The sequence below is a fragment of the Sander vitreus genome, chromosome 16 (assembly GCF_031162955.1).
Source record: "Sander vitreus isolate 19-12246 chromosome 16, sanVit1, whole genome shotgun sequence".
Lineage (NCBI taxonomy): Eukaryota > Metazoa > Chordata > Actinopteri > Perciformes > Percidae > Sander > Sander vitreus.
This window is the reverse complement of record NC_135870.1, coordinates 29,011,174-29,027,079: the sequence shown is the minus strand read 5'-3', so window position 1 is coordinate 29,027,079 and position 15,906 is coordinate 29,011,174.

Sequence of the window (15,906 nt, the reverse complement as noted above, 5' to 3'; positions counted from 1 at the left end):
GGCTGCTTTCAGTGCAGCCCATAAAACTACATAAAAATAATAAGATAGCATTTACTGAATACATTATGTTTTTAGGGTAGCAATTTAAAACTTAAAATACTGTATACTTTCATATACTCATTTCACTTTACATTAAATGTTTTTTGTTAAGGCAAGCTATACATTGTGTAGATTTCAGATGTATTCAGCAATTGTCTCGTGATGGGATGCACCCATCATGAGATGAGTCAGTGGCTCAAATATAATTGCTATAGATTTGTGAGGGAATCTGTATCATTAACACTTTCATGTCTTTTTTTTTAGGCTCTGAATGTGGAGGTGGTATTGGACACACATTGAACACAATTACCCAGACATACCCTGACATCACTGATGTAAACCTTGCCCAAAGTTTCACTGTTAATGGCATAAACTACAAAAAAGGTATGATAGTTGTGCATGGATCATGTGGGGGTCTTCCAGAATTCTCCGAAATAATTCAGCTGTCATCATTCATTTCATTGTTAAAAAACTTAGCTCATGGTACAGAGAGCACTATCGAGCTTATGAGTTACATCGAACAAGAGAGCTTGCAGCTGTTGGTTTGAAAGAGCTTGCTGACCAGTATCCTTTGGCTGACTACAAAGTTGGATCCCTACGAATGGTGACTTTAAAAAGATTTGTACATGTGACAGGTACTTTTTTTTAAATTTACGTGGAGGCTTTACTTTTCTAATTTATTGGTTAATCAGATAATATTGTGTAGCAAAAGTGTGCTCAAATTCATAGTACAAAAACTAATTACATTTTATTATTACATAGGGCTATCATAAAAAATATGTTAATCGGGGGGAAAAGGAGGCATATAGGCCTTTTCAGACACAAAGCAAATTATTCTTAAAAAAACTTTCCTTTTGTTTTTGCAGAATGAACACAAGATGTCTGCAACTCTGAGAGTCATATTTGGAGTAGATGACGCATAAAAATTAATTCTGCCCAGTGGAATACCCGATTCCATGGAGGACCTTAAAGGAGAGATTGGAAGACACTTCGGCCTGTCTGGAAATTTCAGGCTGCAGTATAAAGACATTGATTTCGACAATGAGTTTGTGAACTTAACGGAAACTTCAGAAATCAAAGACAAGAGCACAGTTAAAGTTATTAACTTGCCAGATGAGACAGTCACACTCACACTCACTACTGTTCCATCAGACACAGACATACTTTCCTCAGCTACATCTTCAGGTACTTCCCTTAGATCACAGCCATGGCCCACAAACTTTGAAATACCTCTGTTCAGTTATGAGGTACAGATTCCGTTAGAAAAGGCAAAACAAGCCTTCTGCAGCAGTGGAACTCTTCTAAAAACAAATAACAAACTTAGGTCTGATATACTAGATGGTTTGGCATCAGAAATCGTCAAAAAAAAAAAAAAGTTTATCCTTCTAGTATAGAGCTTGATGATGTGGCTCAGGCTCTGCAGGCTCTGACAACAAAGTATCCCTTTTTAAAAGGAGAAAGGGTCTGTCACTGGCTTTTATGGATGGAAAATTTGTTTGAAGTATAAAATGGCAAACTACTGCACCAGAGTAAGGAGCATTGGCTGCCCCGAGTTGAGCATCAACGCTGTAAAAGAAAAGCGAGGAGCCATGAGTCATGGACCTAACCAGGTAAAGAAGCCACGGAAAGCAGAAGTCAACTATTGTCCTGATTACCCTGCAGAGGAAACTAAAGAGAGCCTCAAGGAAGAAAGGAAAGAAATTATATTGGAGGTGAAAAATAAGAACAACCAACAGATATCAAAAGTAAAATGGAAAGAACCTTTGCCTATAGAAGACAGGAAGTCGTTAAAGATATGCCTTCATAGCAGAGTTCAAAAACAGATGGCCAGCCCTGTTTTCTGAGAGCCAGGTAAAGTATTATTCATCATCTGTATTTAAATTAAATATGTGGAATTAATGTCTAAATACTGTATTTGGGTATAAAACAAATGAGCACATATTTAATTGACAAAGGTTTGAAGGCAATGTGGTAAGAATCCATGCATGTGGTTGTACTCTATATTACAATGCACATTACACATACATCCATATAACATGGTTAGAGATACATTGAACCACCAACTAAACACAAATAGCCAAAAGCAAACTCATGTTCCCTCTACACCAGGGGTGTCAAACTCAAGTTACAGAGAGGGCCAAAATTAAGAACTGCTACTGAGAGCCAAACGGTCTCATAGTGCTGTCTTAATATTATTATTATGGGCTCCACTATCGAGGCAAACTGGATTTAATTGCACCACGGGCCGGATGTAGCCCATAGAGTTTGACATGCCTGCTCTACACCATATGTGATCATTTTAAATATATTTGTTTTAACTTAAGAGACTCATAGGGAATGTGTTTTAATACGTTTCAGGCAAATGCAGAATTCACCCTCATCACCACAGTCCCCCTGTTCTCAACCTTTATGTCCCGACTGGATCATTGCTCCAGCAAGCTAATGAGGGTATTCAAAAAGAAGGGGGGGACAGCAAGACGAGATTCGACGTGATCATTGCAGAAATGGACAAGGTATGTGTTTTGGGTGTATTTTGGGCTCTGAACCCTGGGGGTTTAACATTTACTCTAAACATAATTATGCTTTTTTGTATTACGGTCTTTAACCTCTCTGTGGAAAGATAAATTATTTGCAAATACCATGATCCACAAATACTACACTATTTACAAATATGATTTGCTATCCACAAATACAAAATTCTATGATTTGTACAAATAGATGTATTTCTGTAAATGTTTGTAATTTAGAAAAAGGATACTTTATATCTTTATGCACATTTATCATGAAATGTCAGTTGTACATCTGCAATTCTGCTTGTGAAGTGTTGAACCTGCTTTTCTGAATTGCCTGATGCACGTGTTCATTTGTCCATTCAATTACGTACATTTTACTTCAAACTGAACAATACTGCCTCCTTCAAGGTGTAAATGGTATAAGCTTGAGAAACACTTGAGCTATTTGTGTAAATTGTGGCTCGCTAAACAGTGAAATGATTTTCTCAAAATGATGTCCTTAAAAGGAATGAGATTCAACACCACAAGCTGAACTGCAGATTTACAACTGACATTTCATGAAAAAGGGAAGTTTGGGGTCCCCTGCTGGAGCTGCTACCCCCGCGACCCGACCCCAGATAAGCGGATGAAGATGGATGGATGGATGGATGGATTTCATGAAAATTGCACAAATCAAATCAATTAATTAAAAGCATGGTAGAATAAGGTCATAATAGATTTGTCAATGTGATAATGGCAGTTTCCTCAAATAAAATGTTCAATATTAGTTGTTGGTTTCCCACAGAATCCCAGTGTTGAAGTATGACGGACATGCATCCTAAAGGCGTTGTGCGTCTACTTAAATGAAAAGCCTGACAGCCTTATTAAGGAGTACTGGGTAAGTTGCATTCTTCGTCAATCATAGACAAATTGATACAGAAAATATGTATTTTTTATATTTTAATTTCACAAACCTGTAAATTGAAATATGTGTTGTATAGGCTAAGAACATGCATGTTATGCTATATTGATTTTTGCCAATGTTGGCAATATATCAAATTTTCAAAGACATTTTAATATGATGGTTAATAGGATTAATCAACCAAAAACATAATGGGCAACAATTTCTACATTAGTTTATAACCTTTTGTAAAGTTAAGCCAAATAAATAAAAATCTGCCTTATTTAAACAAACAGGCAAAATAATAAGCAAATATACTTCTTGGGAATGAGTATTGTGTTCTCTAATTGTAAACTTAACATCTTTTGGGTTTGTTACTAGTGTCATAGATGCATAATTAATAATGGGTCTCTTTCTTTGTCATAGGCTATTGAGGATATTGGTATTGATGCAATGACGGAAATGGAGCGACTGGTTTTGGGTGTCTACATTGTTCGACATGATGGGGCAGATGCTACAGATCCACCTGAGGATGTTGGAGTCATCATTGAAGGCTGCACAGTGCTGCAAGATCTGAGAGAGGTTGCAAATGGATGTGCAGTCCTACTTAGCTTGAACTACTGTTTAAACTTGAGCTACCCCAAGGAGCTGCGATACACTTTCGAATTTCTTCAAAAAGTGTTAATGGAATTGGATGGGAACAAGCTCTCCACTAAAGTGCAGGTCCTCAAAAACAAATTGCATGAGTAAAATCACCTGCACCAGACAAGACTGGACCTGTTGTTATTATAATGTAGCCATCTCAAACTATTTAAGGTGAAGATTGTTTTTGGTTACATAAACTGGCATTTATTAGATTGCCCCTTTTATTTTTCATAAAAATGTTCTCGATAAGTCAGCATATATGTAAAGTCTGAACTTAGTATGTTCTAACGGTGAAGTGAGAATTTTCTGCAGCATAAATCCTCTTGCTTGTAAACTTCAGTTAATTTAACCTCCCTCGATATAGAAAACAATAAGGATTTGCCTCTATTTTTTTTTTGGCAGGCAACACCTGTTGACGTTGTCAAAGTTCAGATTAATTTTTGGGACTATAAAGCTATAATGGGATTGAACATTATCAGATGGTGAAAGAGATTCACAGACAAGTTTTATATTTTAGAATTTTTATTTATATTTGTCTATTCTTTCCATTTTTATTTTGGAATTCATCCATTTGATGGGAATTTCAACATGTGAAGTGCTTAAGTGTACTGAGGCCTCAAGGTGAAAAATGTACAGTTGTGTTCAAAATAATAGCAGTCCAACATCACTAACCTCATAAATCATTTTTTTTGGTAGAAGTGATATTTCTACATGGCAAATAATTTACTAATAAGTGTTGTAGAGTCATAAAAAACCAACAGACCCAACAGTCATGACATGCATGCTGCTCATTCTGTGTAATTGAATCTGTAATTGAAAGGGGCATGTTCAAAATAATAGCAGTGTTGTGTTCAATTAGTGAGGTGATTGATTCTGTGAAGAAACAGGTGTCAATTATGGCCCATATTTAAGGAAGGAAGGAAGCAAATGTTGTGCATGCTGGTTATAGTGCATTTCACACTGAAATACTCAGCAAAATGGGTCGTTCCAGACATTGCTCTGAGGAACAGTGGACTTTGATTAAAAAGTTGATTGGAGAGGGAAAACATATAAAGAAGTGCAGAATATTATAGGCTGCTCAGCCAAAATCATTTCAAATGCCTTGAAATGGCATCCAAAGCCTGAACAACGTGGTAAAAAACAGCCAACTACCATTCGAATGGATCGAAGAATAGCCAAAATGGTAAAAGACTCAACCAATGATCAGCTCCAGGAAAATCAAAGAAGACTTAAAGTTACCTGTGAGTACTGTTAAGATCAGAAGAAGGCTATGTGAAGCTAAGCTATCAGCTAGAAGCCCCTGCAAAGTCCCATTGCTGAAAAAAAGACATGTACTGGATAGGTTGAAATTTGCCAAAGGACACATTGACTGGCCAAAGGAGAAATGGCGCAACATTCTGGGGACTGATGAGAGCAAAGTTGTTCTTTTTGGGTCTAGGGGCCGCAGACAGCTTGTCCGACGACCCCCGTGCACTGAATTCAAGCCACAGTACACTGTGAAGACAGTAAAGCATGGTGGTGCAAAAATCATGTTATGGGGATGTTTCTCATACTGTGGTGTTGGGCCTATTTATCGCATACCAGGGATCATGGATCAGTTTCAATACATCAAAATACTTTAAGAGGTCATGTTGCCTTATGCTGAAGAGGAAATGCCTTTGAAATGGGTCTTTCAACAAGACAATGACCCAAAACACACCAGTAAGCAAGCAAAGTCTTGGTTCCAGATGAACAAGATTGATGTTATGGAGTGGCTAGCCCAATCCCCAGACCTCAGTCCCATAGAAAACTTGTGGGGTGACATCAAAAATGCTGTTTCTGAGGCAAAACCCAGTAATGCAGAGGAATTGTGGAATGTAGTTCAATTGTCCTGGGCTGGAATACCTGTTACACGTGCCAGAAGTTGGTCGACTCCATGCAACACAGATGTGAAGCAGTTCTCAGAAATAATGGGTATGCAACTAAATATTAGTGCAGTGATTCAAAGTACAGCAAACCCTTGAGAGATTTTTCAGTTCGTACAGTAAATGTTTGAGTTTGTAAAGAAAAATGCAAATACTGCTAAACAGCCTAATATTCCTTTTTCTTCACTTTCTGTAAAGGTATAACACAAACTTGATCAGTTTTGGTCATGTTTTGATTTGGAATTGAATGTGCAGTGTTCCCAATGCATTGATATTATGGAATTAAAAGCTATTCTAAGGATTTTGAGCATTATTCACTTTTTTAAACACTGCTATTATTCTGAACACAACTGTATTTGTTTAAAAATATATTTTATTCTTGGCAGGAGTTTGGCTCTCCAAATTTACACTAAAATGGAATGGTTAAATATATTAGGCTACTGCATATGCATGATTATTTAGGCTCATTGTGTTTCTGGTAGTTTAAAAAAAAGGATACATTACTGTATATCTTATTGTCCCAATGCCAATGATGTATTTTGTGATGAAAAATTTGATGAGACAGAAAATCTGGCACATAGTGGGCATGCAGTGCGACAATCATTTTTCCATTTAGTTTGTCAGTCCGAGTTGTCAAATTGTTTTCTTTTTCCTTGAGAAAAGTTTATAGTTAAAGCAGTTTATTAAGCTAAAAAACAATAAGGATTTGCCTGTATTTTTCATTTCGACAGGCAACACCTGTTAGACATTCTTGACGTTGTCAAAGTTCAGATTCACTTTTGGGACTATAAAGCTATAATGAAATTGAACATTATCAGATGGTGAAAGAGATTCATCGACAAGTTTTATGTTTTAGAATTTTTATTTATATTGGTCTATTTGCATTTTATACGTGGATTTATGTTAGTGTCTTCAATTTTATTTGTACACTTTGTATATAAGTTTTGCTTACATATTTTCAATAATTTTGTCAGTCATGATAGTCCCAGATATAGTAATACCTTGAAGGTCAAAATAACTTTTTGACAAATTATATTTCAAGACCAAAGTTGAACAGAGTGACTACGTAGTAGTGTAGACCAACTTATGTGTGGTATACATGTTATACTGAGCGGCCCCCTATACTTTAATCACGCCCCCTTTCATAACTTTTGAAGCATTTAAGGTAGAGTCTTGTGTGAGGTATTACTGAACTCAGCAGAGAGTTCCTTTGTCATTGGTCATGGTTTAGCCCGCCCCTTATGCGTAAACCACGCCCCCTTTCACACCTAATGAACTGTATGACGTAGAGTCTTGTGTGAGGTATCATTGAACTCAGCAGAGAGTTCCCTTTTCATTGGTTACGATTTGCAGTGTCTGAGTGCCATGCAAATGCATGGTCGCAAGGAGCGGCGTCCGCCAGTAACCCCGACGTGCAAGGAGGTGCGAGGGCCCGTCCAACGCAACCGTCCTTGTGTCTGTTAAGAGGCACAAAGGCACCCTTTAGAACATGCCTCCACAACTGGCATTTTAGCAAACTGGGAACTCTGGCCATTAGCTGCAGCAACTCCAGTTTGCTAGCACATATTTTGGTCTTCCCCCCCCCCAATCGACAGTACTCTGAGACATCTAGCGATCAAGATTCAGGTAAAAATCGGCCGCATTTCTCCTATTAAGGAACTTCACTCACATAGAATTTTGCAGACCTGAAGCCTGAAAATATTTTGTTTGGTAAGAAACTACAGGTGCTGGTCATATAATTAGAATATCATGAAAAAGTTGATTTATTTCAGTAATTCCATTCAAAAAGTGAAACTTGTATAATGTATACATTCATTCCACACAGACTGATATATTTCAAGTGTTTGTTTCTTTTACTTTTGATGATTAGAACTGACAACTAATGAAAACCCCAAATTCAGTATCTCAGAAAATTAGAATATTGTGACAAGGTTCAGTATTGAAGACACCTGGTGAATCCCCCCACATTTTTGAATGGGTTTTGTTTCACAATCCTCTCCAGGGTGCGGTTATGCCTATGGCTTGTACACTTTTTTCTACCACATCTTTTCCTTCCCTTTGCCTCTATATTAATGTGCTTGGACACAAAGCTCTGTGAACAGCTAGCCTCTTTAGCAATGACCTTTTGTGTCTTGCCCTCCTTGTCCAAGGTGTCAATGGTCGTCGTCTTTTGGACAGCTGTCAAGTCAGCAGTCTTCCCCATGATTGTGTAGCCTCCAGAACTAGACTGAGGGACCATTTAAAGGCCTTTGCAGTTGTTCTGAGTTAATTATCTGATTAGAGTGTGGCACCAGGTGTCTTCAATATTGAACCTTTTCACAATATTCTAATTTTCTGAGATACTGAATTTGGGGTTTTCATTAGTTGTCAGTTCTAATCATCAAAAGTAAAAGAAATAAACACTTGAAATATATCAGTCTGTGTGGAATGAATGTATACATTATACAAGTTTCACTTTTTGAATGGAATTACTGAAATAAATCAACTTTTTCATGATATTCTAATTATATGACCAGCACCTGTATGTATTAACAGCCTGTAATATGCATTTTGATAGTTCTATCGTATACGACCCAAAACGGCACCTCTGATTCATATTTTAATCATTTTATAGCAATAAGAGATAGAGACATAATGTCTTTTGCAGCTGAAAGCTAACACTCCGTGTCTTTGGTGTCTTTGTAGCCCTTATAGGAGGTTTTCTATCCAGCCTGGAACTTGTGCCTTTTTCGGGGTCGTTGAGCAATACATCCAAACTCTTACATCCAAGATTTATCCACTTGATGTCCATAATTTAGCAATTTTTCGGTCATTGCTGCCGCTAGCTTCGATGCTAGCATCCATCTTGAAATTCCCATGATGCTTTGGGAGAGCTTGTTGACATTTTGTCAACAAATGGTAGGCAGGTCCGTCATCCATGTGAGTGTGCGTCTTTGCGCATGAACCACAGCTCGAATATACTGGAGAGTAATGACCCAGGGCAAAGTAGTTTGACAAGACTTACCCAGACACAGAGAAAAATGGCATTCTGAAAAGACTATGGAGCACTGAAAATGTTTTTTTGATGCGGATGATCAAGGACGTTCGGGAGAAGAGAGTTTTTTTGTCCAATGAGGAGCTGGTTTACCTGGATGGTCTAGACCCAGCTGAATAGTAAGTGGCATTTATTTACTGTGAAAGTATAAAAAAAATAAAAAAACGTAAAAAATGCACAATAAAATAGAATTGTGTACAGTAGCGTTTTCTGTAAATATAAAGTAGTTCTGTAAAAGTAGTACAGTATTTTTTTTGTTACAGAGTAATAGTTTGTGGATTTCAATTTACAATATGGCGGCTCATTCGAATACGATCATTTCGTTGATCAGTTGCTGAATCTGCTCTGTTTTTTTTGATCGACAAATATTTGTCAGATTTTGAGAGGCGTTTCGTCAGGCTAATTCCGCTCGTCATTTCCGGTAAGTGTTGTAACATATGTGCACCGAGTCTGACTGCACGCCCCCCATTTCAACATGTCAAATTGGCCAAAATGAACGCCGGCGGCACCTCCGACTGATGACGGCACGGAACACACCAGAGTAGCGTCACCGACCTCGCCAGACTGTCCGACGGCCGATTATCAGGTTGGTGTGTCAGGGCCTTTAGAGATAACGTGAATGTCCCAACCCCCCACACAAAGGATGTTGTGGTGGGAATATAATAAAATACAAAAACACTCACTGGTCTGATATATAGGTTCTAATACTTTGCTTTATTTGTTTTATAGTGGTGATTATGAAGAAGACACCACCCCACCCACCCAAGCAAGACAAGAAAGCTCCCATTCTTTTGATGAGGAGGGCCCTCCCCACTAACACAGAAAGTTTAGGGAACGTTAGTTTAATTAGACTGTGGCACCAGGTGTCTTCAATATTGAACCTTTTCACAATATTCTAATTTTCTGAGATACTGAATTTGGGGTTTTCATTAGTTGTCAGTTCTAATCATCAAAAGTAAAAGAAATAAACACTTGAAATATATCAGTCTGTGTGGAATGAATGTATACATTATACAAGTTTCACTTTTTGAATGGAATTACTGAAATAAATCAACTTTTTTCATGATATTCTAATTATATGACCAGCACCTGTATGTATTAACAGCCTGTAATATGCATTTTGATAGTTCTATCGTATACGACCCAAAACGGCACCTCTGATTCATATTTTAATCATTTTATAGCAATAAGAGATAGAGACATAATGTCTTTTGCAGCTGAAAGCTAACACTCCGTGTCTTTGGTGTCTTTGTAGCCCTTATAGGAGGTTTTCTATCCAGCCTGGAACTTGTGCCTTTTTCGGGGTCGTTGAGCAATACATCCAAACTCTTACATCCAAGATTTATCCACTTGATGTCCATAATTTAGCAATTTTTCGGTCATTGCTGCCGCTAGCTTCGATGCTAGCATCCATCTTGAAATTCCCATGATGCTTTGTGAGAGCTTGTTGACATTTTGTCAACAAATGGTAGGCAGGTCCGTCATCCATGTGAGTGTGCGTCTTTGCGCATGAACCACAGCTCGAATATACTGGAGAGTAATGACCCAGGGCAAAGTAGTTTGACAAGACTTACCCAGACACAGAGAAAAATGGCATTCTGAAAAGACTATGGAGCACTGAAAATGTTTTTTTGATGCGGATGATCAAGGACGTTCGGGAGAAGAGAGTTTTTTGTCCAATGAGGAGCTGGTTTACCTGGATGGTCTAGACCCAGCTGAATAGTAAGTGGCATTTATTTACTGTGAAAGTATAAAAAAAATAAAAAAACGTAAAAAATGCACAATAAAATAGAATTGTGTACAGTAGCGTTTTCTGTAAATATAAAGTAGTTCTGTAAAAGTAGTACAGTATTTATTTTTTTGTTACAGAGTAATAGTTTGTGGATTTCAATTTACAATATGGCGGCTCATTCGGAATACGATCATTTCGTTGATCAGTTGCTGAATCCGTCTGTTTTTTTGATCGACAAATATTTGTCAGATTTTGAGAGGCGTTCGTCAGGCTAATTCCGCTCGTCATTTCCGGTAAGTGTTGTAACATATGTGCACCGAGTCTGACTGCACGCCCCCCATTTCAACATGTCAAATTGGCCAAAATGAACGCCGGCGGCTCCTCCGACTGATGACGGCACGGAACACACCAGACTAGCGTCACCGACCTCGCCAGACTGTCCGACGGCCGATTATCAGGTTGGTGTGTCAGGGCCTTTAGAGATAACGTGAATGTCCCAACCCCCCACACAAAGGATGTTGTGGTGGGAATATAATAAAATACAAAAACACTCACTGGTCTGATATATAGGTTCTAATACTTTGCTTTATTTGTTTTATAGTGGTGATTATGAAGAAGACACCACCCCACCCACCCAAGCAAGACAAGAAAGCTCCCATTCTTTTGATGAGGAGGGCCCTCCCCACTAACACAGAAAGTTTAGGGAACGTTAGTTTATGGTTCTCTAAAGGTTAGTTCGAACCAAACCGAAAAAGAACGTTCCCTCAGGGTTATAACGTTCCCTAAACCTTAAGGGAACCCACCAACTGAAACGTTCTCCTGTGGTTGCACTGTATCTCTACACAACATTCCCGTTTGGTTGTTTCTGGTTGTTCTGAGTGCAGTTTTGAAATGATTATTTAAACCAGCTCCATTTAAGTTTTTGAAGTAGCATATAAAAGGTTTGCAGTCACTTGATTTAGATTCACTCAAAAATGATTGGTCTTATAAAATCTAAGAAACAGCATAGCAAGAGAATATATTTACTTTTAGGCTGATATCAATTTAGCTAAAAACAATACTTTTGTGCTTGATTTAGTTTTTTTTAACTGTATTAGGTGAAAATACTTAAAACTATCAATAAAACGAGGTTCACAACTCAGAAAATTCACTTCTTTCATTTCACATTTCACTTGTACAAATCCAACCGTTACACCCCCACGCCCGTAGGGGGAGGACAGTGCCTCTGCTTTCAGGTGACCGTTTGAAGTCCTGTCCTGACTTCCGTGTTGTGCTATTTGTACATACACCAAAGTCCTTCGGGATACACAGAACTTGCCTGGGAAATGTATGGATGCGTTGCGTCGCATTTCTGTGTGTTTCTGCTCATGTAGAGCATCAATGCGGTACGTGTATGTTTTTAAATGTTGGCCTGAAACATATTTGTACAACCAAACTTCGCAAAATTAGTGTGTGTATTATAAAATAATTTGTATAGTGGATCCGTAATGTCCGTAATAGCTTGAACCATGTTGCAGTATCTGTCTGCTTACTCGAGCAAATAAGGATGTGTAATGTCACACAATGTAGCATTATACATTTACGTTTAAACAGTAAATTAATAAAAACAAACTCCATATCTTATGTTTAAGTGCAGGAAAGAGATTTTTTTTTAAAAAACACTATACGTGGGTAGTACCACTGTGTCGGAGAGAGCAACACACTCCATTTTAGTTTGAAATTACCCTCTAAAATACTGACGTCAAGATGTGTGACGCAACACGGATGTTCCTGACTGGCTGGAAGAAATGGATAAGTCTATGTAGAACCCAGTAGACCGTTCACTATCAGGAAGTCTTGGACCAACGACGACACGATTTAATTAGCTTCGATATGCTACACAGCTTCACGATCTCACGAAAAAGTGAAATACGTTACCGTTTCATGATGTTGTGGTTGTAATGCAAGGATTTGGGGTTTAACCTTAAGCCCTTCCCCTCGTAGGGCTTTGTTATATTCCGGTTTTGATCAGGTTGACTATTGAATATGTTAAAGCACAATCTCGCCAAAATGCAGCCTAGGGTCTTTTTGTGAATGTACCCGAGTCAAACCTTCGTGAACTAACACATGAACTCGAGCATTGAGAAATTTGTTTGTGTACACAGAGTTTACCAAAAACAAAGGTTTTGAACAACTCACTTTAGCAGTTGTTTTTCCCAAGCCCCCAGGAAGAGCGCCATGTCAAGTTATTGTGCTGGGCCCCAAACACCTCCGAACTTCATTATCTAAAGATATAGCTACCCTGGATGGTATTACCCTGACCTCCAGCACTACTGTCAGAAATCTAGGAGTTATTTTTGTTCAGGATATATCCTTTAACGCCCATCTAAAACAACCCTTTTTTCATCTTTGTAACATTGCCAAAATTAGGAACATCATGTCTCAAAACGTATTTGTTACTTCCAGGCTGGACTACTGTAATTCCTTACTATCAGGTTGCCCAAATAAGTCCCTTAAGACTCTCCAGCTAATCCAGAATGCTGCAGCACGTGTTCTGACAAGAACTAAGAAAAGAGATCATATTTCTCCCGTATTAGCTTCTCTGCATGGCTTCCTGTAAAATCCAGGATTGAATTTAAAATCCTTCTCCTGCCCTATAAAGCTCTAAACGGTCAAGCACCATCATATCTAGAAGAGCTCATAGTACCTTATTGTCCCACTAGACAATTTTAGAGCCATTTGTGGTTCCTAGAGTCTCTAAAAGTAGGATGGGAGCCAGAGCCTTCAGCTATCAGGCTCCTCTCCTGTGGAACCAGCTCCCAGTCTGGGTTCAGGGGGCAGACACTGTCACCATATTTAAGAATAAACCGAAAACTCTCCTCTTTGATAAAGCATATAGATAGGGAGTGAGGAGATCCAGAAATGCTTGTTACTAACCTAGCTCTGGGGAGTTTACTCCCCGGAGTCTTTATGTTTCTTTTTCCCAGCATATTTCGTTGGATTAGAATGGCACCAAGATCTTGGTTGCAGCTGTCGCCGTGGTCCTGCTTCACTACACCCTGCTACACTCTACGGTGTCCTGCTGAACCTGCCATGCCCTGCTGTGCCACGCTACATACTGTAACGCCCTGCAGTGCCCTGCTATGACATGAACTACTACTACTACCATTTTCTAGTCACTGTTCCATTATCTTTAATGTGAGTATTATTGCCACTGTTCATCACACTCCCAACCAGCACCGTCAGACACCGCCTACCAAGAGCTTGGGTCTGCCGAGGTTTCTCCCTAAAAGGGAGTTCTTCCTCGCCACTGTCGCACTAAATGCTTTCTCTTGGGGGAATTACTAGAACTGTTGGGACTTTATAAATTATAGACTGTGGTCTAGACCTAGACTCTATCTGTAAAGTGTCTCGAGATAACTCTTGTTATGATTTGATACTATAAATATCACCATGGGCTTAGCGGCTAAGGGTGGAACTGCACCCCATGGCCCAGAAAGACTTTTCACAGACTTTTCATGGCAAAAGAAACTTCTATATTTCAGTGGATATTTTTTTTGGGGGTACATCAACTTACCATCCTGAACACTTAAGGGGTCCTTGTTTAAAACGTCACGTTTTTAACATTTTTAACCTTCACTAGTAGCCGAATCCAGAGTCATTAAACTAGGCATGATGAGCGTGCATAGTGGACCCGAGCAGACACGTCGCCTGCACTGCGCATGCTCATATGACTGTTCTCGGTACAGACTACATTATGTACACAATTCAAATTTTCTTTTTGCAATCACTACAAATTGTATGGTCTTTTATTTCAGATAAATCTGTTCCACAAGCAAGAAAGCATTCCAGGACGGAGCATGTGTCTGGAAGCCCTGTCCGTAACATTTATGCATGCATTTAAGAAACCAGTCATATTTCCTACCATGGAACTACTGACACTCAACCTGGTGCATATCATGTGACTGTTCTGATGTTTGTCTCTTCCTGCCTTTTTTCAGGTCAGCAGATGTCACTGCCTCCACCACCTGTAAGTTGCTTTTGTTTAGTTTTTTTAGCGATTGTCTAATGTAACAGCATAGGTTCATCTTTTGCAATGGCATGTGCAAGAAACCTACCATAAATGAACTGACCAATATTCATTTCTACTTTCTTTTTAGAGGAGTCAACACCACACAGGAAACCAGCCGATCGCCCAGAGCTGGATGGGTCTATTGTAACGCAAACTTGTCCTGCCACTTCATCGTGGGACCCAGTTGAAGGTACAGTGGCTTTGAATTTTCCATTTCCAATTCAATACAATTTCATGACAAGGAACTTGATAGTAACTTAACGTTTTTGTTGTTGTAAACAGCAGAACTCGTCACACAGAGGGAGGTGACTCAGCCATGGAGACGGAAATGAGAGGTAAGAAGACTCACTTAAGTTGTTCACATATGCAAGTTTATAATGTATAACAACTAAAACTAACACCATTCATTTTTCCATAGCCATGAGGACATCCATTACCTGCATGGCACAGCGGATGGACGCATTTGAGGAGAAGATGGATGAGCTGCTCATGCTCTTAAGGAGCTCCCAGTCACCTCCATTTGCTCCAGTCAATGACATGTTGCTGTCGCCCTGCTCGACAGTCACCGAGCTGCAGGAGTTCAACAGGAGTCTCGGTCAACAGGAGAGGAGGAACAAAATGGTAATTAAGTGGCCATAGTCCTGCCCTACCCTGCCCTAAGATTAACACTATATAATTGCATTAATTCAAATATCATTATAACTGAACTGACAAAATGAGATTGTGCAAGCTCTCCACTTTGTTCTACATGTATAATTTGTATTTCTATATGTTTTACAGCAACTTTTCCTGACAAACCTTGGAGGTTCGACTGGAGGTACTGCCATCCGTCAAATGCTACGGCGAGTGGCAACCAATGACGTTCTAAAACAGTGTAGCCTGCGGGGCAGAAAGGCAAAGAAGGCCTTACAGGACCTGACAATCTGCAGGGTTATAACAGGCAGGTGTTGTGTTATTGTTCACATCAGTATTATGCTTAGCTTGGCTGATAAGAGGTTTTAATTTGACTTGTAACTTTGCTTCATTTTGACTTCTACTCTAGCGGCCTCCCAGAAAAACTTCCCCGCGCTGACTGCAGCAGACACGTAGGACTTGATTGGGAAAGTGT